The sequence below is a fragment of the Thunnus thynnus genome, chromosome 4, assembly GCF_963924715.1.
Source record: "Thunnus thynnus chromosome 4, fThuThy2.1, whole genome shotgun sequence".
Lineage (NCBI taxonomy): Eukaryota > Metazoa > Chordata > Actinopteri > Scombriformes > Scombridae > Thunnus > Thunnus thynnus.
In genome coordinates, this window is record NC_089520.1 from 32,308,575 (window position 1) to 32,333,927 (window position 25,353).

The window sequence follows — 25,353 nt, forward strand, 5'->3', positions numbered from 1 at the left end:
GGCTGCTCTCCCCTCTAATCTTATCTCTACTGTGCACACAGAAAGGCACCATGTGCTATCTGTAATAAATCACTCTCAACAGACAAAAAGACTATGGCGAGAAGTAACAATGCTGCATAATAATGTTGCCACAACTCTGCAGCAGGAAAATTACCTGCTGTTGTCCCCGGATCTTCTTTTAGCTGCTGCTACTGCTGCTGCTGCTGCTGCTGGCCACCTCACTGTGCATGTTGTCATTTACATATTTTACAGAAGATTGAAATGACAAAACGCTCCAGCCCAGCTGTTACTGTGTCTGTGATGGTACTGATGAAGTGAATTAGCAGGCTGAATCTGGCAACGCAGGGTCCAGGTCCTATAATGAAAGAGCTGAGGCTAAATCAGTTGTGGCTGATTGCTGGCCGAGGCTGACGCAGAGCAGTTGGCGTTTCTCTTATCTGCCTTTAAAAGACAAACAATTCACTCTTTTCCCCTCTCCTGGCTTGGTTTAGCCGTCTACATGAGTGTGTTTTATTTGTGTGTGTGTGTGTGTGTACACGCGTTTGTCTGTGTGTTCAGCTGACAGATGCTGTAAATGTACACTGTCACCGTAGCAACTCAAGTGTGCAGTCATGTTGAGGAGGAGAGAACAGAGCACCTAATTCTTTCTCCTGCTCTGGTTTTCATGTCACTCTGTGTGTCCATTAGATGAACTCACTGACCATCTATCAGCCTGTGAGGTCCCATTGAGAAACACATAAAAAAGACAACAATATATTGAGGGCAGCAAACACACATAACTTGAGATGACCTGCCAATTAAATGCTGACATTATTCTTTATCAGGTGGAGACAGTAACATAGTTACTTCTGAATTTTTGCTTTGTCTTCACTGCCTTTATTTACTGGTTTTTAGCAGAGTCACTATATGTCTTAGATACAGGAATGCCATATTGTTACCTCACTGAATAAATTAAAGACATATATGATAATATTTTATATGAATGTACAGAGGAGAGTTTCAGTGTTGCAGGGATTTAAGAACTATACTGATAGGTAATGTTATGTCTTGGTACTGCCTATTGTACTAAAACTCATATTGGGGTTTTTTTCCATTTGAGATGAAGATATCTTGAGTTTTGGCACTAAAGTTCCCATCATGTTTGGGGTGACGTAAACAGGAAGTTTGACAGTTTGCCAACGTTGCCATGGAGTCTATTCAGTTAGCTGGGGCCTGAACAAGGGCTGTGCAGTATACTGAAGATAATTGGATAAATTTGATTTTTTTTCCTCCCATGAGTAAAATGTCTAAATTGTGCAAATCAAATCACAACATTCACAAAACTTTTCGTCAAGAAGTAACCTAGATGATAGCTGCTACATTAGCTGTCTTGAGTCACGACACTCCTGTGAACAATGACGTGAATAGTTACACTTCATGCACACCTGCTGCAGTTTATTGGACTGTGATGACTCCTGGTGGATATCTTATAGTGAATTTACTGGTATCATCTATAAGAAGGGCGCACTGAAAATGATTGCACACTGAACTGTGCTCTTGGTATGTTTGTCGACAAGGCATCATCTCTGGTTACGGCAGCTGAAGCTCTGGGGGTCGACATAACAATTTGCACATTCTACATGTGCAAATTGAGATGATGCCCAGTCTGTCCCTGCCTGCGAGGTAGCTAACGCTAGCTAGCCAGCAGTCTGTAGATATCAGGCTGATATTTTTCGAGCAGCAGGTGAATTAGTGAGCAGACCTTTCTGCTCTGTCTGTACTGGAGCTGATCATTAAACTGCGTGTTTGTCCTTTACTTAGCTGAAGCATCTGGTACTGACAGTCGAGAGCTGTGTGGGATAAGCTGTATTTCATGGATAATGATGACAGCATTGCAGACTGTGCAAGTCTTATTATTCTTGCATATGATGTCTTAAAAAAATATGGTGTTTCACTCCTGTATTCTGCAGGGGAAAAAATTGATCCAAAGCTTGAAAAAAATGTTGATTTTATTTTTTGGCCATATCGGCCAGCCCTGATCTGAACCCTTTTTCTTAGCCTTTATGTATTTATTTGATCTGGAAGATGATAATGCTCATGTGAAAGCTGAAGGAAGGGGTTGAGGACCCTCCTACATAGAGTAGGGTTATCACTTATTCAAAGCGTCAAGTTTAAACAAATTTGAACTATCAAGTAGTTTGTTCATATTAACTCAAACTCAACCCATAAAGCCTACCGTAATGTTTCTCAGATACAATTTGCTGTGACTGTCATAAGCATATATGGCCAGTGATGTCTATTCGTCAGCGGTCAGTCTTTATATTTTCCTGTGTGGTGTCATACATCTGCACTATGTGTTTTGAGATTGCACTGTGTCTTTAGTAGGCAGTCAGACATGTTGTAGAGTTGATGGTGCTCCACTCATTTGATGCCTCTGCTGCCTCACAAAACAAAACAACAATACATATGCTCAAAGCCTTTGGCAATAAAAGCAGGTGGCTTTAACTTGATGCCAAGTGGGGCTGATTGCCTGTTGCCCCACTGCTATTTATTTGGCTCTATTTGCTCAGTAAATTGTCTCATTTGCTTGTAGTTAGCGGTTAGTGTATTTCTCCTGGAAAATTACCTGCCATCATGAACAAAGTGGATTATCTTCTAGAACACAAGTTTAAAACTCTGCTTTTTGAATAAAAGTGTGAGATTAAATGCCTCGGTGCCCACCAGCCATGGGGCATTGTTATAAACCAAACCACAGGCAAAAATAATTGCATATTTAATTGCTTCTTTAGAAAAAATTAGTCCAAGAAGGCACTTTTTTGCTTCTTGTATGTGTTTTCAGAAAGGTCAAGAGCAGGTTTTCAGGATCTCAAGCATCTTTCTGAGAGGATTATCAAACATGAAAGCAACGGGAGTCATCTAGACTAGGAAAGTGTGGTAAAGTTGGGCTCGGCCAAGTAAACATAGCTTAGGCTATAAATTGACAGCACATACAAACAGCAACTACAGGATTTTAACATCAGAGTTATTGAAAAGTTTGCCCAGAGGAAGAACCGCCATGCCTCCTTTTTCTTTAACTGAGCTTTGAAATGGTGAGAAAAAGAATTATAGTTTATCTTGCTGTTAAAGCCTGGAATGCATTTGTAATGTTGTTCCATTAGGTCATTTTTCTAATGGTTATGGCTGGATTTTATGGTGGATCAAAGGCTTGGTGCAAAACTCACTGCTGCTGAACTGTTCGATCCTGTGAATAGTGAGATACTTATTTGTCATTTTCTATTCTCCTTCCTGCATTTTCTTAAAACATGTTCCCAAGAAAATGCCTCCTCCTATTACTATTCTTCAGCCTGCAAACAGCTTTTTATATTGACAGTCACATTGCCATATTTTATTCTAGTCCTGTAGTGTCCTGTAGTTATGCTGTAGAGGAGTGAAAACATTATTATTTCAGGGAGAATATGAAGCATTATGTCAAAAGTAGTTGTTGTTGCCCCACCATTTTTCCCTCTTAAAACGCCATTGGTTGTCGTTGTTGAGTACAGCAGCTGTTTTTTACAAAGTTGGCAAACCTACTATGTGTAAGCCCCAGTGTGGGTACCAGATCAGCTCAGCCTGCCAGATCAGCTCGGGGTCTTGCTTTTACAGATGACGTCACATATTATGATTGGCTGTGTGTTGGGAAGGGTTTATCATTGACTGTACGTCAGAAAGTGTATGGATGCCGTGTGTTCACACCACAGACAACCGTTTAAACAAACAAATCTTGATTGTGTGATTGTTTGTGTAGAGAAAGAGGTCCACATCTAATAAAATGTAAATGCCAAACTAAGTTTACTATGTATATACAGTATATATACATACACTACATTATATAGATAGATGTACTGCTGCAGTCTGGGACTGCTTCATTATTTATTAGAAAAAATACAACAACTAATTTAATGTACAACCCACAGATGCATTTCAGTAAGGCAAAAATGCTGAAAAACTGTGACAAACCAGTAGTTTGCCATCTTGACAGAGGAAACCTCAGTTGTTTCTCCAGCATTCAAATCTCCTACCAACTGTGTCTTAATACAATATCCTAATCAACAGTCTCTCCTAGAACCATGTACTGGCCCTGAACCATCATGGTACGGAGATTACAGTTCAGTACATGCAGTCATACAAAGAATACGCTACGACCCAAACAATTACTGTCAAAGTAGTTTAATAATTCACTTACTCCAACATGTGGAACAGTAATTCTAGAGCATGAGTTCCACCCGGAACGTTATGGCAGTGCACCAATTAGCTGTAGCATTTATGCTAGAACCCAAAAAACAGATAAATTATCCACAACAAGACACAATAACTCCAAACAAACAAACATAACTCATGGCATTATGTAAAGGACGATATTGTTAAGTTAGATTAGTTAGCCAGTTAACGTATGCTGACGTAGCTAATGTTAGCTAACAAACGAAGACCACAAGGAAGTATGTCATCACTACTCTGTAGAACACACAGCTAGGAGCCTGAGCCCATCTGGCAAGCTGAGCCAATCTGGTAGCTGCACTAGAAATACCTCAACACACGGCTTCTCAGAAGCTCCAGTGTCATGATCAGCACGGCTTTGCTCGCAAGTGTCTTTATCTGCTTTTATTTATTAGCTTAGTTTACTGATAGGTCAAAGAGAAAGCAATAGGTCAAGCTGATAGCGAATTTTAAAAAGGCACAAGGCAGTCTGTTGCACTTACAGATTATAAATTTTAAAGGTTATTAAAGTTTGAATATTTAATTTTTCACCATGTTCGAACAGGGGTTAGGGCTCGAATTTCAAAAAAGAAGTGACAGCCCTAACATACAGCAGAACATCTTATAAGTTAGGAGGAGGATGGGGAGTGGTAGATGTAGCATGTCCAACAGTTATAAGTTGGATGATGACAATCCTGCCCTGACTAAAGACCAAATCACCACAAGCATCCTCATGGGACTCCCCTATGTGGCTGAGCTGTGAGAACATCTAGCTACAGTCTTCAAGCCACAAGCAGTCAACACCTACCACAAACCATTCCACAGCTCAAGATCTCTGCCGCTCTCTCTATATGAGCTAAGGGTTAAGAACAAAAATGACTGCTTTTTCAAAAATAAATAAATAAAACAGGCTTTTCTTTGTATTACAGGGTGGAGGCCTCTGATGATCACCGACTGGAGGTCAGAGTTGAACCACCTTTTGAAAAACAATTATACAGTATACCTACACAAACATACACATTTACACAACACACACACACTCGCACTCTTTGACGCACAGATGCACAAACATCTGGATGAGTTGTTGGAGGCAGCTGAAGCCGAAGAGAAGCTCATCAGAAAACATGGCTGTATTTTGCATGTTGCTGTGCCAGGAGCCATGGAGACGAGACGGAAATAGATACAGGCGCTTAGGAAAAATCAAACATTTGCAGAGCTGAGAAAAAAAACGAAGCTTGATGCATGCACGGGCATGACATGCTTGCACCGAAGAACGTGCTTGGTTACATAAGGGCAACGTATATTCACTTTCCACCATACTGTATTGTGTCCCTGAAGCACAACCCCTCCCCGACTCTAACACTTATATTCAGGGCATAGTGGTTCTGCTCTCTCTCACCGACTGCTGTGTAGGAGTCAAATTAGAGTGAGCTGATCCAGTGTGGCAGTGCTGTGAAGGCTTGAGTGGAGAAAAGAGCAGAGGAGGAAGAAGCGTAAGAAAAGAGGGGGAGAAGGGGGCAGGAAAAATGGAGGAGAGGTAGAAAGAGGAGGGGGAGTAATGGTGAGGAGTGGGAGAAGTGGGATAAGTTAATGGATGGAGGATATTACATAGAGGGGATAATGAGAGGGAGGGACAGCTTAATGAAGGGGGTGATAGAGACGGGGGAGCAAAGCTAAAGGGTTATATGGAGCACAAGCTCTATTACAGATGGGAGTTGGGGACATCATAATCCCTGTGGCCTTATAAGTAATTACTATGTGATAGAGAGAGAGAATGGTAGGACCTATCTACTGTCAGCAGAATTGGAATTAACTCCCTAACGGTCCCTTCACTGCTTTTATGTGTGTGAGTGTGTATCCTGTACTTGCACTCCTTTAAGAATTGAGTGGTTGACTTTTAGAGTGAGATCATTTGCGCATAGTGAAGGCATTTTCTGTCAGGCTTCACATCCACCGGAGAGTTATTCAGGAGGTGTGTCTATGGGTAAAGGAATCTATACAACACATAAACTGGGTGTTTCCCTCTTCTGTGTGTGGATCATAAATCAGCAGGAGGTCTTCAAAGCGTATTCTGAGCCTTTAACACAGCAGGCAGGCTGACTTTCATCTACCTGTCCCACAGATACACAGCGAGTCAGGCTGCTCATCCTCAAGCTGGTATGAAAACACTCACACTGCTAAAAGTGGACTCTACTGATTTAGCATTGCACTCCTCTAACACTGTTGGACTCACGACGGACAGTTAAAAAAAAAAAAGAAAGAAAGAAAGAAAGAGAGAAAGAAAAAAGGATTAAAATCGATGCAGCAGAGATATCACATTTTTAGTCAATGCATTCTTCTTCCTTGTCAAACCTGGAGCCAGGGAAGGAAATTTACTTTTTTTTGCCTTCATGAAATATGTTTTGGTGGCATTTTGGATGATTTCCAGGGTTTTTTTTTTTTCAAATGATGGGAAATACCTTTGTTCTATGTTGCTTGACAGATGAGTCTCATTTAAAAAAGCGAAGGGAGCAGCCGAATTTATAATGCAAGAACAACTAATGGGGAAAAATACTCACACTGAGTTATATCCTAGCTACAGATTATAACTAAGTATAAACAAAAATGTTATGTAACAATGTTGATGATTGTCTGGCATGTTATGTACGGCACTCTATGTTCCAAAATAACGTGCTATGAGAGTTTTTTTAGGCACAGGACAGATTGGGAGAGGGTCAATGACTGTCAAGATTTCTAACATACTTTCATTTCGAACTGACTGTGACTCAGCTGGAAGGGCGACTCCATGTTGATAATGTTACCGTTAATAGCCATCGCGGCTTCCTCCCAACCTCGCAATGCTCGAGCATGAGGAGGGGGTTGTGCGGGAACGGAAGACTAGCTGTCCCAGCCAATTCTGAGTCGCAGTTTGAATACAGAGCAAAATATAGACACACTTTGCAAAACAAAATAAGTCTGTTTAACTGTTTCAACTATTTTATAAGGGCATTTAAGAGCCCCCGTCGTCCCAGTTCCAAGGGCAATTTCACTTTTTTAGAGGCATTTTGCCCTGAGCCCCCGTTAATTTCTGACCCTGCCTTGAGCCTACATTACCCATAAAGCAACTCAACTCATTTCACTCAATTGTACAGATTCAGGTGTGTTATGCTAGTAGCAGCTAATGTTGCCTGGAGCTGCTAGCCTCCAGCAGAGATGAGGAATGATTAGGATCATTGTCATCTGCACAGGAACCACCTGACCAAATATCATCACATATAGAATAACATATGTCTTGTTTTTCTATGTTTTTGTTTATTTATTTATTTCAATTTATTGAAGAATAAAACTGATTCATAAAATTGTTCCAGGGCAGAGTTACGGCAGAATACTAATGATACATTAAATTTCACTACTCTACATTAGGGGTGGGACAAAGAAATTGATATTGCAACATATCGCCATATTTCAACCTGCCGTACATTATCGATACACTGACGCCAAGTATCAATACTTTTTTTTTTAAACATGGGACCACTCAGAATAGATTCAGCTACTTTGTCTCACCACTACCAGAGCATCATTACCCTCTGCCTCCTTATGAAGGCGCTTAACAGACCGGTGACAGTCAGATGGACGGCAGTTGTAGGTGACAACGAAGAAGAAATGCAAGCAAAATGACCAGCCATGAGCAGCTGCTGTCAGATTCTCCATGTCCACGCTAGAAACACAGAGAGTCCGCTGGAGCTTTGACAGTCACTAGAAGCACATTCATGGACCTTTGTAAAAGTTTCTGTGTGGTACCTGTGTTATAGCTGAGCGAGCGGCTCAGCACTGAGAGGCTCTCCAGTGTGTGTCTGTGGGGGAGTGTCAGTATGTAGCTGTAGCCCTGCTGTTTATGTTACCATTGTCAGCCTGAATATCTTGCAAGGCTCTGAATATTGCACAGTTAGTTATCGGCAGGTCGTGTGTTGTTTTTACTGCAAGAGTAAAGGAATATTGGGTTATTAGTATAACATCGCCTCTCTATTGTCTCTTCTCAGACTTATTAACGCTACCAGCAGCTCTGTAAGAGGCACAAACTGAGGCTAGTTATCAGTGTTCTGATATCTATACTTGGCGGCATTTGTTTTGTGAAACTAAACATTATCTGACTATATATATATACTATGTGAAATATTGTTTTGCAGTCTGTTAGAGTACCACCAATTGTGTTTGTGAGAAAAAAATATGTTATGGTGAAGCAGGCCAAAGCAGTGGAATTAAACTGTGTTTGAATTTACAAACTACCTATGTAATGTGCTGTTTTGCACTCAAAGGAAATCGTGCAATGTAACAATGAGAAGAGCAGCTGGACCCAAATGTAGGAGACAGAGGGCACATGAGCTGAAGAATTTATCTTCATTTACAGAAAGACTCAGGAGTGCAAGCAAAGCAAAACTGAACAGAACAGAGGATCCAACTAAGACTGAACTAAACAACAGGACCTAGCCTAAATACAAACTGAACTAACAAGGGAACAGGAAACAGGTGACTGGGCAGGAGAACAGGTGAGGAGCTGATTGGCTGGGGTAAACACTGGGAGCAGGGCAGGTGTGGAGGGAAAGGCAGGCTAGAGAAGAGTACAGAAAACAATAGGAGCATGGCAGGACTGATGAGGCTGATGCAGGGCAGGTTTGGAGGGAAAAACAGGCTGGAGAGGAGTACAGGAGGCTAGGGACTACAAGAAAATAACACAAAAAAGATAGGACAGTGACGGGATCGTGACATGCAAAGCATGTGCTACCAGACGTCAATCAAACTGTGACTTTGGAGCATTGCCGGCAATATAAAAATTGAAAATGTCACTTGCCTTGTCAGAGAGAGATGGCCCAGCATCCCAACGGCACTGACAGACATATAGTATATCAGTTTTAAACTTCCTCCTAACTTTGACAGGAAGGAGCCTCGTCCTATGTTTGCCTTAAGAGCAAATGAGCAGGGTAACGTTACGCTGAGGCTGGCATCGAACTGCATCGATTTAACATAACCACTGCTCACTGCGCATAGCAAATGACTGAAATGGTATTTATGAGTGTGTGAGGAAGGAAGTAATCAATGCTCGCTAAAACAAGAAAGCATGACGGCAGGAAGTAAAAGGTGAGGAGGGAGGAGTGGAGAGTGTCAGGAGAAGAGAGAGAAGATATAGGAGGTGAGGCTCTTTTCCTACAAGAAAATGAATGGAACTACTGTACCTTCAGGTTGGAAACCCAGACAGCAAACCCGGGACGATTTCTCAGTGCTGTGATTTAATTACCTGTGAAATCAAGAAGTTGGCACTATAAACTCTACACCACATTATATTATACATATTTCTAATCCTCAAAACTCACTTTGTTCCTCAAAAGGTTCTCGGTCTCCTAGGAAAGTTCCTTTTTAATCCTGATGAATTATATACGTAATGCTGCATTAGATTCATTTTAACATTGACTCAAATGACACTGAATTACTCTTGAGTATTACCTAACTCTGCAGCCACAACTCGGGCTGGGTATCAACATCAGTACTTTTTGTGGTACCGATGAAATATGTCAACAGTATTGAAGTCTGTCAAATACCATATATATTTATATGAAACAGCAGTTTACATTGAGCAGTGTTGCAGCATGTTTCTCCCCTTATGTTTCTAATGGAGACCACTGAATAATACTTTTCTACTTTGTTATTTAATTGTAAGTTAAGTTGAAAATGTCCAACTTTGGAACAAAAAGTGTCAAAGTAGACAAGAGTGACAGCCTCCCTCGGGTAAGAAAGAAGGAGAAGGAAATGTCATTCTTCCTCCTGTACATCTGTGCTGAGCCTGAACCAAGACGGACTGCAGACAGACAGACAGGCATGGGGAATATTGAGTAAGTGACCTTTCAGATAAGGCCTGAATGGTCTTTATATTCACTGTCATCATTGTCATGAGGACTGTAACAATAGATCCATCATCATCAATCATCATTGCTCGGGCCGGAGAGGGTGTTAAAAAACCTTTTGAAACCTATGTGACAAACAATTCAATAAAATTCAGACTGGGATTTCCACTCAGTTGCTAGTTTATGAGATAGACCTCGCTGCAATGCAATGTCATAAATCCTATACTGTCATGAAGATTATAGTATACAGGTCTTGTTGAAACTCTTTTAGAGAGGTGTTTATTCATCTTTATGGTTACTATGTCACCCTATATCAACGAAGGTAGACTGAATATTAGAAACACCTTCCTAAAGTTATAGCCTACCAGGGTAGGAGTTTTCACAGGCTGTTGTATTAGATTGCATTAGTTGGTTTATCTAACAAACTGTCAAGTGAGTGTACAGTATATTATATTTGTACTTTAATACTCAATTATGAATCTGCAGTACAGTAACATTACAGTACTTCATGGTATTTACATTATTCCCTATGTTATCACTAAATTATAGCTTAAATATCACTATAGTGTGTCTGTGGTAGGCTAATTAATGGTGTGTGAAATGGTACTCAAAGGTTTTGTTTTTTTTAATGTCCTATCTTATCACTAATATTCGTCAATATTCGACAAATACCTTACCATAGACCCTAGTTTATCATTAAGTTTATCCTAATATTTGTAATAGAAGCTGCTAACTTATCACAGTTTAACACTCAACGTCAATAACAGGAGCAGCATTTACACTATTATGCCCCACTGTAGTGGCCTTACAGTGTATTAGGCTTGGTGTATTGACTTCCTGCACTGTCATGAAAACTGCATCTAGCAATAAAGCAAAACAAGATGTCACCCTTCTCTAAAAATACTTTTAATGTTAGCTTACATTAATCTTATCGCGGCACTAGCTTAATGTGCGTTAGTCTCCTCTTACAGCCGAAGTTTACGGTAGAAAACAGTAACTTTCTGGATGTTTCCTGACTGCTGGGTAGCCTAACGTAGGAGCAGTGTAACGAAATACTGCTAGTCCAAGTACCAACATCACTTTTCAACTGAGCCAGGAGTCGTGTAAATCTGTTTAAATGGCTGCGTTTCCATTTATTTCCTCTCTGAAGCTACTTACTTTTTCCGTTTTCCGTCGTTCCTCGTTCGGTGTGTATGTGTGCCGCTTCTCCTCCTTCTCCCTCCTCTCCTCTCTCTGGATGGAGATGGAGAGAGGAGAGCAGTCGGGTCCAGGCGGAGGAAGATGGGAGGCGAGGCGAGCCGCTGGAAGCCCCTTGGCCGCGGAGGAGGGGAGAGGAGCCGGCTGTAATACGACAGAGCTCCGCTTAAAGAGCCTGATAAATCGCCATTATGTGGGTCAGAGATGAAGTGTTCATCTCCGGCTTTCATCGCACAAGTCACAATTCATCCCTTCAATGGTACAATCCGGAGAGAGAGGGAGAGAGCCTGTGTGTTGTTCTGTGTTGTGATAATAACCTATATTTGGTAAAGGGGAGCCCACTGACACTATTTCGAGTATTTGAATTGAAAGATGAATTTTAGTGCTGGTCTTTCAGCTCATTTAGGTCATAGTATGACTATTTTAGAGATGAGATGAATCTAAAGGTATGGGTTATAAGGAAATAGGAATTATACTGGCATCACATACAGAACAGCCACTGTATTGCTATTGACCACTGAACAGCTCCACAGACAACCCACTACCACCACAACTCTCCCATTTTAACACCATTTGTTGTAGTAAGACAAAATATTGTGTTAAATTATCAGTTCATCTGAAATGACTCCAGCCAGTGAGCAATGCTGTAGCCAGGATTTTAAAAATATTGAGGTTATGATACCAAGTCCCCCTAATGTATCCTCCCAGACACCAAAAAGATAGCCTGCAGTTTTCTTATACGGTCATTTACTGTTTAATTCCCAACATGAAGGTCTAAATGCTGTTTCAAAGCTTTCTCCATTCTGCTGCTAATAAAGTAATAGTAAAGAAATACAGAATCTTTTTTTAAATTTATTGTTGTAATGTAAGAGGTCAAATTTCAATACATTTTCTCTACAAATATTGAAAGCAGCCTTTAAAATACCCCTTTGTGTCATGGTGTGCAGCCATCTGCTTGAATAGCACCCACATACACCATGAACAGCATTTTTCAATTCCTCAATGCAGTTTTAAAGGCTTAGTAAGATGATACAGTGAAAGCCACATAAGAGGGAGGTCTTCTTGATATGAAAAATGCTTATCTGCACTTGAGTGACTGCACCAACAGAAACAGACTTCACACACATTTTAAGGTGGCTGCCATCTTCCATTTTTGTATGGTTGTGACTATGTAGGTATCTTTTCATTTATTTGAAGAGACACTATTTTAAAACTGCAAAAACAGCACCACATGTTGGAGGAACCACTACTTATTTGGGAGGTGGGGGGTGGGGTGTCAGTCAATGTCTTCTTCAGTCACTGATGAGTTTACTGCTATAGGCTAGTTCAGTACAGAGTCAGTTTGGATTTTACTCTTAATTTCTAACTTCCTAAAGGGGAACTTTATTTTACACATCAAAGTGTGTTTACGGGTGTTGAGGAGTACTACTGCATATTTGTAAAAAGTTGTATAAAGCCTTTTGTGGCTCCAGAGGGAGCTATGTGAAATAAATAACAAATTTGAGTCAGCGGGGGGCTGAAGACTACAAGTTTGGGAGAAAAAAAAGGGAGGTGAGGAGTTAGAAAGAAATGAGGTTACCAGACCTCTGTAGCCCGCTCCTCATCTCTGCTGGAGGCTAGCAGTTCCAGACTACATTAGCCACTGCTTGCATAACACACCCAAATCTCCAACAGAAATGTCAGTAGTTGAGTTGCATTGTGGGTTATGTAGGCACCAAGTTTTGACAAGAAGAATGCATGGAATAAAAAAATAGGATAGCTCCATCAATGTTGATGTTCTATTTTTTTTTTTTTCAGATCCATCATGGATCTGATGTTACTGGAGTGCAATGCTATTGATGAAGTACTCTTAACATTTCCTGAGGGTAAGCATACATAAAAGTAAATACAAGTACTTTTTGAAATTACTCTCTGAAATATTCTTCAAAAGACTGAAAAAGCATCTTTATATCTTACTATGAATTTTTACAGATTAATTAGGAGAAACTGATAAAATAAGTCTTTATTAAGAATGAATTCACAACATTGCAAAAGCAATGATTAATAAATGTACAAAGGGAACATGTTTCATTACAAGATTTACAGACGGTGCCTTGTTCAGTTAGAAACCACCAAGGACCACATTACTGGCTGCTATCATCCCCGTACATCATCCTAAGTCCAAATCTACACTGTGTCAATTAGGCTGATAGACCGTCCAGCGTGTGTGTTACTGCAGTTCCTATACCCTCCAGAAAATCAAGCCTCCCCTATTTTCACTGCATTAATTTCTTTGCCTCCCGTCTGTGCTTCCACCCCCAACCAAGCTATTTTTTAAAGTCTGACAGAAGGACTGTGGCCCAGAAATCCTGCTCTGAAGATGGGTACCAACTCGCTGTCAGCGCTGCTGTCTGCCCTCCAGGGACCTAGCCTGATTACAGCACCATCATGCTCTCTCTTTTACTTCTGGACACACACACACACTGAAACACACACAGTTGTGCCACTGCCCTCTTGATGCACATCTGTTCTTCGCAGCTCATTGAATATGCCTTTTCAAGGCAAACTAGCGCATTATTTTCTTAGAGCCTTGAGTCCATGTGGTCTCCTGTCAATTCATATTCTGGTTCTCTGAAGCCTCCAGGCCTGAGACAGAGATGACTTTGGAGATATTGTTGCCATTGACAGCTGGCCAGTCAAATAATTGGCTTGTCGACATGTCACTCTTTATCACTGATGTTTCCGTCGGAGCAGAACACTGGTCTGGGGGAAAGGAATCCACTGCTACATCTATAATTCAACTGAGATTCCAACCGTCTACAGCCAGCAGTTTTTACTTGCCAGGATGTTCTTTCAGATTGTGCAAACCAATTGCTAAACCTTACTTGTACGAGTATTCCCAGTTTTATAGAAAATGCTCTATTGTTCAACTTACATGTTAGTTTTTGAGAACTCAAGCACCAAAATGATCCATCTGTCCATCTGTAGATCACAGGTTCTGGTGCTTCAGGCTGTTACTTTCACAAACACTTAACTAAGAAACAGTCAGCTCATGAAGAACTGTCTACACAGTGGTTCCCATGTTCATTGGTATGTATGGCTGAATGCTTCAGTGGTTGTTTGTAGTAGTAGCAGATGTTGTAAACAGGAAGATACAATTTAGCTTTTTCCTTGAATGCCATACTGTTTTCCTTTTTTTCCTTGTAACATTCTGATTCAGTTGCATTTTGAATGTTGGGGGAAAAAAACCACACACATCAGAAGAAAAAGATGTGCAGTTCAGCGTACAAACACATTTTACCAAGCAAGGAAGAAGCTTTGCAGTCACCTATTTTTATACAGACATTATGTAACCGGGCAATATAGCCAACTGTCTTTTATAAATAATACAATCAGATAAACTTGTGGCTGCGCCATACACTGCACACTCCAACAGATATTTATAGACTTCATAGTACTTTCCCACACAAAGAGGAAGCTGGAATAAATTCCATTAGTCTGACCACACACACAGGGCTATGTCACTCGTTAACATTGGATTGATCGACCTTATATCCAGGCAAGAGGGGCAATGTTGGACGATTCTGCAAAACCTTTTAATGACAACGTCTTCTTATGCCCAATGTCAGTTCTTTGTCAATTCTTGCTGTCTAGAATATTTGCACATGACAACTAAAGTATGGAAATATTGTCATTATGGCAAATAAACACTGATGTGGTTAGGGTTATGCAACTAGATTTGGATTTGGCTAAAGCTAGGGAAAGATCGTGGTTACAGTTAAAGATAAAGGTAGGCTTACATTTAATCCAGGTCTGGGATGGGATGCAAATTTGGTCATCCTATATGAAAGTCAGACATTCCATACCAACACCCACCACCCCAACCTCAACACCCAGCACTATTCTGGGAACTCTGTTTCCTGCATTTTCAATGAATGATGGCATTGGAGTTGTGGAATAATCTAATATGGAGAGAAATCCTGGGCTGAGTGTATCCATACAGCAACACCTACCCTGTGTGTCACTGCTTCAGCTCAACCTAACATGATTCAATTAAGGGCTTAATGAGCAGAATAAGGATTTCCCAGATCAAGGCTAACTTGAGAGTGTGAAGGTCTTACTTCGATCATGAATGGAGGAGTGTAGTCAAAACACACTATACGGCCTTTAATATCTAAATAAACCTACATTTGTGTTTTTTTGGTCTTGGTATTGTTTGTGGTTTTGGATAAGCTCCTTCCTTCCAATTAAAGGAATAGTTCAACATTAGATGAGAGTTGGATGAGAAGACTGATACCACTCTCATGCCTGCACAAAGTGTAGTGCTAGAGCAAGGAGGCCATTAGCTTAGCTTAACATAAAAACTGGTAGCAGGGGAAAACAGCTAGTCTGGCTCTGTCCAAAGGTTAAAACATATACCTACCAATACTTCTAAAGCCCTACTTTAACATGTTGTATCTCTTTTGTTTAATGTTTATACAAAAATGAAAAAAGGTAGTGACTTTCTGGAGTCTTGCCTGGCAACCTCACAGTGACAAGAATCTGGGAAGTCACTGTACCTGACTTGTGGTTGCCAAATAGTTTTATCATGTAACTACCAGTAAAACCACGATTTGACATTTTTATATCCATGTGTTTGTTACGGATTAAACAGAACAGATACAAGGTGTTAATTAGTGAGCTTCAGAGAGCCAGGCTAGCTGTTTTCCTCACTTTCATTCTTTGTGCTAAGCTAGGATAATCATTCCTGGCTCTAGCTCCATAGTTGTGAGAGTAGTATTGATTGTCTCATATAATTATCAACATGAAAGCAAATAGGCATGTTTCTAAAAATGTAAAATGATTCCTTTAAATGGAAATTTCAATGCAACAGCATGCCCTGATATTTTGGACAATAGAATGCTTCCGACTTTGTGACAGTTTGTATTTCTCACTTTCCCGTTTCAACATGACAATACTCCCTTGCACAAAGCCAAGTAGATAAAGAAATGGTTCTCCCAGTTTGGTGTGGAAGAGCTGCACAGAGCCCTGACCTCAACCCAATCCAACACCTTTGGGATTAACTGGAACACCAACTGAGAACCAGGACTTATCACTCAACATCAGTTGCCGACCTTACCCCCTAAAAACCAGGGTAGGTTTAAGTCGGCACTCTCAGCAATTGCAGTCAGGTTTCAAACTCTAGTGGAAAGCCTGAAACTAGAAAAGGAGGAGGATAATACAAAGACTTATAAATGGCCATAGATTTGGAATGACATGTTCTCTAATCACACAGTTGGGTGCAATGTCAATGTGTCCTCATATGTCTGGCCATGTAGTGTAACGTGCAAAACAGGGTGAATATCCAGCAGCAAAGAAAAAAAGACACTTCACTTAGTTTACTAAGTAAATGTCATACATGACCATAAATATGAAGCTAAAACCATTTTTTGCAAAGTTGCAGAATGCTAATGACAGGCTATAAAATGTTAAAAAGCATCACAGCCACATTCCATTTCTCACATGGGACCATTGCTGAACTAAGATGAGGCAGGAGGGGGCATCATACTTCTGATAATGTATTCACCTCAGACATTTATGTTAGAAGCCCACACTATATAATCTGTCTGTATGGGCAACGTTTAAAAAAAACTCATAAAAGTTACTACTACTACAACTACTAAGCACAGCAATCAGTAAAAGTAAAGCTGGGGAAGCTGAGGCATGCCGTGTGTGAGCTACAGACAATGCATATTCTGCAGAGTGAAGGGTACAAGGCAGGGAAGTCTTTTCCCATGTACAGAACACAGTGAGCCCCAGGCACAGCCTCACTTCTGGGCCCGTCTTGCTAACTGCCTGCCTTCATCCACTTTGATCACGGAGGCGAGCTGAGGAAATTCAGGAGAGCTCGACTTCAATCATCCAGCGGAGCCCCGTCTGTGAAGAGATTCAGTGTAGTGGAGCGTCTTGTGCTGGGAGACTTTTGTATGGTAATTTGTTATGGAGGTGGGGGGCGAAGGAGGGCTGTTTTTCAAAGGAACCCTTTGAAGTTTGCCAGAAGTGTACATGGATGCATAGCAAGATTAGAATATAGAGGAGTAATTGTTCTGTCCCAGGAAGAGATGAAACAATGAATAAATTCTTCAGTTATGACCTTCAAGTTTGAGTCAAACAGCTTTTGTTCCAATCTGACTTGAGAAAGTAATTTGAGAGCTGAGACTGCTCTGCCTTTCCCTGAAAGGACCGACAGACACGGCAGGCTGAGATCTGATGTCCTCAATTACACAGGAGCTGTTTGGGTGTCTACACCTCTTAGAGATATTATATGTAGAGATTTCAGCTGTTCCTACAAAACACTATGAGTTTATACGCACATAATGAGGCCATGATAATAATTATAGCAAAGCAAACTGAAAACTGCAGGTTGAACACAGGGCAGTGTTTAAAAATACATGCATGAAGCAGAATTCACTTTGTCTTGCGTAACAGACTCTTAGCTGAATTCAAAAGTCCATGTTTACATGAGCAGCTACTCTAACAACTCGCAGCTTCAAGATCACCTGCTGTCTGTTCACCATAACAACTTCATGTTATCACATCCACATACAGACTGTCAACACATCACACACTCACTCTTATTCCTTGTTTTATTTATTATCTGGATCTCATTAGCTCCTGAAGTTGGTCTTTATTAATAATCAGATCTGATTCACAGTTTGATCATTACTAAACTGGTTATATAGGGAATGATCTTAACCTAATATTTCAATCAGATTCCAAGGACCTGAAACTATATTTAGTGAAAGGTCATTCTCAGCCTTAAAAATAGTAGTTTGATGATAATCTTAACTCAAAGTTTGCTTTATAGTGTTTTTCTGAGCTTTCAATTTCATTTTATGGTCTTTATCAACAGACTGACAACTCAGAAGCTGATGCAGATTTTGAGATGCAGGTGAAAGCGCCAGGAAAGGCTAATAAGTGAATCTCAAGATAAGATTTTGTATTGTAAACTGTATTTTCTAGTCTTGTTCTGGGTTTCAGTGCAGGTCTACATGCTGTTTTAAAGGCTTTTCTACAACAAAAAGAACACAATCATAGAGGAATGAATGTAGCTTGCAATTGTGGAAATCTTTGACCGTTCGTTCAATATGCACTTAATGACTACATACATGATGTCATGCTAACAGACTGAGACTAAAGCTGCATGTCCCAGGCAAAAAGTCAGCATCCTCACCCGCTGATGATCCATGCAGAAGACATGTAAATAAAAAAGAAGCACCGTTAGAGTGAAAAGCTAGTTAGTCCTGTAACTAACGAGTTAGACCCATAAGTATGCTAAAGAAAGATCAAACTCTTATTTCACTCTTTCATAAGATAATCCTGTTTGGCTGTGCAAAACAGGTGTGCTGTTTCTTTCTTTAAATATCTGCTATTATGGCCTTTTTTTTGACTCATTTTTATAAATAGGGTCTATTTTAAACACAGCCTAGATTCCCCTCTGTCCTCCAGCAGGCTGATTCCCAAGCTATTTACATAAAATCAGCATTATTAATGAGCACCTACTTGATTGGTTGGAGGTGTGGCCCCCACCTTCACTCCCAGCCAATCGGAATACGACCTAATGAGTAATGCAAATTCCCTTACACCGCATCTTTACCTGGAGTTATGGCTGCTGCTGGAGACGTAAGACAGTACATACATCAGACCAGCACATCTGGTAACTTTGGCTTGCAACACGTCCCCGCCCCATATTCTAAAATAGCAGTACAAAACAAAACCAATAGAAATACACCAGAATTAGTTTATAAATGACCCAAAGACACTATGTCAAGTAAATATATGTCTACTCTGCCTGCCATAGAATGCACAAGATACATCTGCAGTCATGTTCCTCCACTCACCGTGATCAGAGGTGTCTTACCCGTACATCTATTTTAGATGTACACCTTATTGAGTCTCCAGATAAGCAAATTATCAGCGAAATATTTTACTTTTCAGTCCTGCTCTACAAATTGTATGCTAGCTAGCAACAGCACTGTGCTCTGACAACTGACCAAGCTATGTTATAGCTTATATATTAGCCTGGTCAGTCTAACCTGAGCCTACAAAGAACCCGGGCCCCACTACAACCTATTCTTTATATAATGTAGGTTACAGGAAGCTATGAATCTTTATGCAATTATTAGCTACCTTAATTCTGCAAAGCGGATGAGCGCACACAGTCTCGCTGCCACTGCCCTGCCCTTGCAATATGTACTGTGGCTGACAAGCATCTGTACTCCTAACATTAGGCTACAGCTGTTAATATTAAATTCATGGATTAAAAATGGTTTGTCTTTGCCCCCCTAAAATAAGCTAAACTAAGCTTACAGGGTTAAGTAGCACACAATAAAAACATAGAAACATAAAGTGGCCAGAAGACCTCTCATTAGTGCGCTCTTCTCTGCCTTCTTAATAATCATATTAAAAAATCATGAGCAATAAAAAAAATCAATAATTCCATCTCATCTGTGTCCAAAGCCATTAGAACGTTCCTTTAATTTTCATCAATGTCCTATTTCTCTTTCTGATTCATGTAGCTTGGAGCCATACAGCCCTTCTATCAGGATATTTATAAGACATGGAAGGGGAACAAATCGGAGATCAGCGCTTTTGGATTTGTTGTTCGCACAACCAACTACACAGCAACTCTTCAGCATAGCGTTATTAATTAAAGTTTGGAGACATATTTCAACTTCCTCTGTTTATGCTGTTGAGGTCTACAGGGGACACAGGATTGTTTCCCCTGAAAAAGGGACGTGGTGATGAGAGCCTACTCTGGATGATGTATTGCCGGTCTGATGTACAGCGGCCTATGATCTGGAGTCTGATTATGAATAAAAGTGAAGAACTTGCTGTTGCACAGGTGAGAATTGAACAGGATGTTTCAGAACTGTAAAATCGTTTCCTAACTGGAGCTGGAGGTTGCTAGCTTAGCTTTAGCACACTTCCAGTGTCTTGCTTTGCTGTCATCTAGCTGAAATGCAAACTCCGACAGAAGTTACGTACGCACTCAGCATAGTGCTGTGCGGCGGTGCCTCATGCTAAAGCTTCCTGCATATTTGATTTGTTCTGCTTGGTGTGACATAGTATAACAAGTTCAGCCTCAACACCGCTTGCTCTTGAGCTGTGAATTTTAAAATTTCAAATAAGTTAAAAAGACAGCGGAGATATAAATGAGTAATTTTACAGCACAGGAGGGCCACCATCATCATCCTAATCCATCCTGTAGCGTCCTCAGTGCTAACCAATAGTAGTAGTCAGACACTAACATCTAACTAGGTCCAATGAGCAATTGTCTTTAATAATTCAGGGAATGAATTAATGTACGGTTGAACAGTGACAATTTATTGCCTCGACTCATAAACAATAATACACAAGACTTTCAGTTTTAAAGAATGGAAAATAAAAAATAAAATAAATAAATCAAATAAGAAAATAAACAGAAATAGTCTGTTATGGAGGTGGAAAACCTCCAATGAAATGTTCTTTAGTTCACTGAATGTCCCATTAATCCGTAGGGACTCCTTATGATTAAAGAGCTCAAGAGTTCAGTTCAAAGTTGTTTTGTGTTGTATCTGTTCCAAATATCTAATGTCACTACTATCACTACTACCCGGGTAGGATAATTAATGTGTGTCTTATCTGTAACCCAATGAAAATGGGTATCACTTTAAATCAGATGTCCTCTGTGGGCAGTTCCTACAGTCTGGCCAACACTGTTTCTCCAACCGGTCACAGGGTCACAGGCTGGGCTCTGGTCACAAAAAAACCAACCTACACAGATAGTGAAGGATAATAAGTTATTCAGTTCTCTTTATGTATCTAAGATGAGATCTCATTAAGGTCTTTTCTCCCTCAGAATATCATACATCATATAACCAACAATTAAGGATATACTTGTACTACAATGATCATATTTTAACAACTGGTAATTTTAACATGAACAATTTACCATGAATTTCTTTAAAACAGATGTCTTTTTAACTTTAACAATAAATTATTTACAATGAATTTTCCCTCTGTCACATCAACATTTGTATTCTTAAAGTAACAGACGGCTTATTATGAATTTCAAAATAATATTTTAACATTTACCTAAATTATTTGCTGTATTGTTACATTTTTATGCATCATTTTAATGTACTAATTTAGTAACTTAATCATGAAAATGAACTGAATTATCTGTGATTCACTTAACATGTATATCTAGCAACCAAAATCAGTTAAATTACCATTTAATGGCATTTCAAAACATTAAAGTGCACAATTCCTATTCAAACACAACGATTTCAATATTAGAAAACAGTGCAATGGTGCTTTAAAGTTTTGACAGTGACGGTGGCTCCATTAGCCAGAGCTAGCGATTAGCTTAGCCGTTAGCAGCTAGCGATTAGCGATTAGCAGCTAGCGATCTTTTCAGACTGTAAATACAATGATACAGTTGCACCAAAGCATGTGATAAACATTACACCACATTTCCACAATCACCGGTTGGTTTTTATGAAAAGTATCTGGACTCAACAGTAAGTTTAATGCAGCTTCCCTTAACAGTGGTTAACAACAACAGACTAGCAGACAACATGGCAACTCACCGGAAGTTGTTTCCCTCTCGCTCACAGATGGACCTCTATTAAAAGACCAAATTATTAGCATTGTTATATGAACATTAATTTGACTTTTATGACTATTTTGCGGTGTTTCATACCAGGAAATGCTCGCTTTTTCTGTTGTTTACATGAGAGCTGGATACCGGACTAAAAATGCCGCCCATTCAGTCCTATAGGAATTGTTCGCCTGGCGCATACGCCAAAAAAGTTACTAGCTTCCGGGTTTGCTTCAGCGTTGTGCGGCCCACTGAATATGCGCAGTAGTGTTTCCCCCGCTGGCCCCGCCCGCGAGCTCCCGCTCGGCCCATAGACTTTACATTATGATGACGTCACGGGTTTTTAAATCGCTTTTCTTGGCTCAAGGAAAGTTTTACAAACATAAAACCTCCAGGGATCAAAAGTTCATAATTGAAGTTGTTTGCAGTTCGAGGGGTCCTGTCAACAGTTTTACTGGCATCTCTTTTACAATGGTTGTCTATGGGGAAAATCCTTTTTGTGCCGCAGGGGGATTTTTCACTGCAATACCGCGAGTGGCCACTGGGAAAAATTGGCTGCAAGGCTGAGCGGCGACGCCCTATCCAGTTTTTATTATACATTCATGATGCTCACACACGTCTGCTGTATTTGGGAGTGCTGCTGCGGTAAAACGAAGAGGGCACGTAGCTCCCTCAACATAACAGGCGCACAATGTATATGCGCCCCCTTGTGGGAACAACATGTAACTACTTCTCTAAATCACATATGGGTTTTGTAGCCCTATAATCCATGTGGGTTACAATTCCAAAACTCATTTTACTTGTGTCCAATACCAGCCCTTTAACATAGCCTGTAAACACACAAAATAATTTACTGTAGTATGAAATGCTGCTTGGCCTTGGAAGTAACCCACCAAACACCAAACGTCCACAGACTTTTTTTGGGCTAAATCAGGTCAGCCAGTTGTGGCCATTATTTATCCCAAAAATAGAGGTTAGCTACGTTTGGGCAGTTTAGTTTGGTCTTAATTTAGTCCAAGATGGACATGTGCTTTGGTCTTCATTTAGCCCAAATATAGCCCACTGTATAAATTGCATCATAAAATTATGATTATGATATCTTGATGAAAACTAGTTATTTGTAAATGATAACTAAACAAATTATACAGCTAACATTGATATTATGTAAGGATTAATGTAATAATGCATGCCATTATAATCGTAATAATCACTGTAAAAACAACTTTTTCTTTTATTATGAGCTACTTCAGACAATTCCCTATAAATAATTCGATTTAAATAATTTAAAGATAAAAAAGTCTTCAGAAGATATTTAATGCCTTAATATGTGTTACTACTTTGTGTGGTAAGCTAGTCAGCCAGACATGCTATTGTTTGAAGCTTACGTTAGACCAGATAAATACACTTTTGCTATTGTGTTTTTGGTTTTGAATAACCTAAAATAAAATACCACGCTCCAAACACTTTAAATACTGAATATGACTATAAAGCCCCATACACGCTGCTTTGACATGTGAAAAAATCCATAGCTTGCCATGCCTTGACAATACTCTGCCTTTACCTTTGCCATCCCCTCCTCTGGTTTCTGCCTTTTATCCTTTGTGCAAAGAAATAAAACCCACCAAATAAAACTTTTGTCTATGAGCATACCGCACTCATCTTATGAAAGTATACATTTGTTTTCTTTCCAGTGCAGGATCTTTCATTTGAAAAGCGCTGGTGTGTACATCAGGAACACTCCCTTCCACTTCAATGGTGGATGTGGATGTTGCTGTAATCCTCAGGATGCTGAGCAGAACCCATCATGGGATTTCACGCCTTCTTCCCTCATCTCCTCATTCCCTCGCCTCCTCGTTCCCTCATCTTCTCGCCTCCTCTCTTTTCGTCACACCTCTGCTGACCTTCCTACCCGGAGCACTTCCCCCATTTCCATTCGCAAGCTGTTGTGATGAGCTTCAGCTTGCCGGGGGCCAGGCTAATCACTAAAACAAGTAAACAAGTGGAAAGGTGAGCAGAGTGCAGTGCAATCAATAAAGGTGCCAGCGTTGATTGGTGTGGCGGTTGAAACACACACACACAAACAAACACACACACGCGCACACACACACAGGGTCAAAGAGGTCAATCTGAACAAGACAATGAGGAGGTGGGATCAGTGTTAAATGGCGGTTGCTTGACATTAACAAACGAACAGGAATCTCTCAAAGTAGGTCTGCACCTCCTCTGACCTCAATTCCTCATTTCCTCTGCCAATACACACATGGACCTGAATGCGCACACACATAGACACAAGCACATTTGTTCATTTGTTACTGTACCTCTTTTTCACACATTCACACTCATGCACACACACCGACATGCACACACATGGAGTTATTAGCAGTTCCACTCCATTAGGGAGTACAGCTGCTGTTGTCGTGCATTTCGGCTGCTTTACTTGATCAGTTAATGGCACTAATTTCCCAGAAAGAGCCTCCACCTGGCTTCCATGCCACTCCATCAGCCTCTGATTAAAAGCTGAGTGTTAATACCAGCACTCTGGTGATCTGCAGTACTCCTGTGTGTAAAACGGGGCCTCAGCTCGGTTTGGAAGGAGTAGTTTGAATATTTGAAGGAAGCATCTGCAGGCAGCGATTAAACAGCTACCAATAAAACAGTGGTGGGAGAAGTACTCAGATCCTTTACTTAACTTAAAAGTACCAATAGAGCAAAATAAAAATACTCCATTACAAGTAAAAGTCCTGCATGAAAAATCCTACTAAAGTAAAAGTACATACATATTATGATGTAGTTTAATGTAGTTTAAGTATTGCAGTAAAAGTAGCGGTTTTGCCCCTCTGACTGATATATTATTATATATGACATCATTAGATTATTAATAGTGAAGCATCAGTGTTAGAGCAGCATGTTACTGTTGTAGCTGCTAGAGTTGGAGCTAGTTTCAACTACTTTATATACAGTTAGCTAGTTTAGTCCAGTGGTTCCCAACCTAGGAGTCGGGCCCTTCCAAAGGGTCACCAGATAAATCTGAGGGGTCGTGAGATGATTAATGGGAGAGGAAAGAAGGTTGAAAAAGGTTGGAAACCACTGGTTTCATCTTTAACAATGTGTTGTATTTTAAAAGCTTGTTATATTATCCATTGTGTCAAATCTTCATCTGAAAAGTAACTAAAGCTGTCAAATAAATGTAGTGGAGTAGAAAGTACAATATTTCCCTCTGAAATGTAGTGGAGTGGAAGTATAAAGTAGCATCAAATGGAAATACAATACAAGTAACTGTACTAAGTACAGTACTTGAGTAAATGTACTTAGTTACTTTCCACCACTGCAGTGCAGCGAGTCCTTTCAGAAGCCTCTTAAAGAAGTTTATAAAGTGGGTGACTTGAAATTGCTGAGAGACAAGCAGGAGAGACACATGTCGCAGTGCATTGTGGGAGCATCCCCCCCCTTTCCAAGTAACTCTTT

The 25,353-nt window shown here is 40.2% G+C and overlaps 1 protein-coding gene and 1 long non-coding RNA gene across 2 annotated transcripts in view; both read right to left on the reverse strand.

The window, feature by feature from the left end:
- klhdc8a (kelch domain containing 8A) overlaps positions 1 to 12,104 on the reverse strand; it is a 38,393-nt gene extending 26,289 nt beyond the window's left edge. The window contains exons 1-2 of the mRNA XM_067588383.1: positions 11,247 to 12,104; positions 9,423 to 9,484 (exon numbers count right to left, since the gene is read on the reverse strand). The gene's annotated coding sequence lies outside the window, so the exon portion shown is untranslated. The remainder of the gene's footprint in view (positions 1 to 9,422; positions 9,485 to 11,246) is intronic.
- Positions 12,105 to 21,037: 8,933 nt separating this feature from the next.
- On the reverse strand, positions 21,038 to 24,687 carry LOC137182093 (uncharacterized). The gene is made up of 3 exons (XR_010928241.1): positions 21,991 to 24,687; positions 21,878 to 21,912; positions 21,038 to 21,059 (listed from the first exon to the last, which is right to left on the reverse strand). It is a non-coding gene; the product is annotated as an uncharacterized lncRNA (long non-coding RNA).
- Positions 24,688 to 25,353: the final 666 nt, after the last annotated feature.